Below are 2,510 nucleotides of genomic sequence, written 5' to 3' on the forward strand. Positions count from 1 at the left end.
TTTTTTTAAGGCAAAGATTTGTATCTCATCCTTTGCTGTATTAGTCATAAATTAATCAAATTAATTACTGAGTGGATAAGCAGGAGACTAGAGAAGATAGAGTGAATGTCAGCCAGCCAATAAGGTCTACATTGTTTTAAGTAAATGCATCAGTATTGGTTTGAACAGATCTGTAGGTCACAAAAACAATAAAAGTCTTAATTGAAAAAACATTTCTCCCAGAACACTGAATATGTATGCATGTACTTTGAAATTATCACAGAGACTACCAGCTGCTGAAAATGGCACTTCTGCTAGCGTTGGTGTTTGTTTTAAAACAGAGGTTTGTGTTTTTTTTTTTTACAGGTACCGAGTTTAGAATCCAGGACCTCTGCAATTTTGTACAAATGGTTTAATTAATTTCACAAATAGGGCTCACACACACAAAACTTGGCACATTCTGTTTGTGTAGGTTCCAACAAACATTGAAAGACAGGTTTTGTAACCTGTGGAAGTGATGGAAGTTACCTGCATAAGCACAGACATGTAGCTAACTTGGTTTTGTGTCCTCCTAAGCTGAAAAGGTGTGTGATAACTATTAATACAAGAGTAACAAAGAAGGAATAAAGAAGCTAGGTTACATTCAGGTGAAATCTATTTTCACTCAGCATTACAAGCTGTGCTTAAATTCAACTGCCTTCTATTCTGTTAAGCACAGGTTATGTATATACATAATGTGTACATGTGCTTGAGGTTTTTTTGTTGTTCTTACCACCAGTACTACGTTTTTAACACAGCGCAGTGTTTTTTAACATTCAAAACAGTGCACATGTCTGTTGACAGTTCCACACTTTTTTTTTTAAAACTTATGTAGTGCATATCTTATTATTCAGAATGTAAAGACATCAGAAATTTGTGTTAGAAACTAGTTCCCAAGTAAAAGGAAACTTTTTAATTAAGGAAACATTGACTTTTATGGTTGCAAATCAGAACAGCATTTTACTAAATGCTTAGCCTGTAGAATTATGCTTCTTTAATTCACAAATTGACTGTACTAGGTCACCTTTGAGTAATGGAAATCTCTATTTAAACATTTTTTTGGCAATAGGCACAAAGCATTAGATCTCATTTCCAAGACTTACCAGCTGGGTTTTGTCATTAACATTTATTAACAATCTAAGATATGGCTTTCAGCGTCTAATCCTCACTACACAAATGTTTTGTATAGTTCTCTAGAGAGCTTTGGTGTGACAAATTACTGGCACAGATTACAGCCCTGTGGCTATTCACCAGAGGCAATGCAAAATTAACATGGTACTAATCCAATTTAAACAAGAAATTGGTCAAACTATGTGCAATTGCACAAATCATCTGAACTAAAGCAGATCTAGAATTCCTGAAGCAACACTTTCCAAATTTATATTTAAAACACAGTAAGTGGTTTTTGATCAGCCTTGCTTTAACTTTTATTTGGCTCTTTAAATACACTTAAATCCTTTATCAATAGACTAAGTATAAGTTGAAGCATGCGAATATAAAAACACGAAAAAACACTTTTAAAGGGTTTGTTCTTTAGTATAGTTTAAGAAGAATAATTCATGGTATAAGCCAACTTATGTTTTGGTTCAGATTTTTAGGAAGGGGGTCAGCTGAAACCATCCACATTACTAAATTCAGATCATTGTGTCCACTGTGATAAAACTTACAATAAAATCTTAATGACGATGATATACAGTCAGTGTTAATCTGGCAAGCAACAATATTTTCCTTTATTCTGCGGGGATTTTTAAACATGGCGTTAAGAAAAAAATATCCTAAACATTTCATGGCAATTCAAGAAATCTTAATCAGAAAGATGAGATTTATTCTTCTTCTATCATCTTGCCAAGAACAGCTATTTCAGAAACTGGAAAGGAAAATTCATGGCTCCTCTTATCAGTAGGAAAAAAAAGATAAATTTGAAGACAACAAATAAATATGAATTTTTAATAGCAATTACGCAGCATGTTTACTATCTTCAAAGTAAAATACGGATTACAAATGCAGCTATTAATTAGAAGAAGTAAGGTTTTTTCCTTGTTGTCCAGAAGACAAAAGTTCCGAGAAAAAGAATGAAGCAAGGACTATAATTCTTAAATAATCTATTTCTTATTTGAGGAAAAAAGTATTGAGAGACATAGTACAAGCCTTTTACTAAACTTGAAATTCTTTAGTCTTAGACCTGTGTCCCTGTTTGGTCATTAACAGAGAGTAGTAATTTGTCACAACCAATGAACATGCTTTGTCACTCTTACATATCACAGCTTAGCTTATGTTTTCTGTAATTCATGAAAAAGGAAATCACAAGAAGACAAAAGTATCTAAATTCAGTGAGGATGAAGCTGTTACTACTGCAAGTTTGACTGTAAACATGCGTTCAAAAGCACTGTCAAAACAAAGGCAAAAAAAGCATGCCGCTGTGGTTTCAGAGATTAGGATTTCCAACAGCAGGAGTAAAAGTTTTCACCTTGTTTCCATTTCCCTCCCCCCCC

At 33.5% G+C, this 2,510-nt stretch overlaps 1 protein-coding gene across 1 annotated transcript in view; it reads right to left on the minus strand.

Annotated features, from left to right (window-relative positions):
- Positions 1 to 2,510, minus strand: part of CEP120 (centrosomal protein 120) — a 28,420-nt gene that overhangs the window by 24,324 nt on the left and 1,586 nt on the right. The gene's annotated exons all lie outside the window — the stretch shown is intronic.

Source organism: Meleagris gallopavo, chromosome Z (genome assembly GCF_000146605.3).
Source record: "Meleagris gallopavo isolate NT-WF06-2002-E0010 breed Aviagen turkey brand Nicholas breeding stock chromosome Z, Turkey_5.1, whole genome shotgun sequence".
In the NCBI taxonomy this organism is placed as follows: Eukaryota; Metazoa; Chordata; class Aves; order Galliformes; family Phasianidae; genus Meleagris; species Meleagris gallopavo.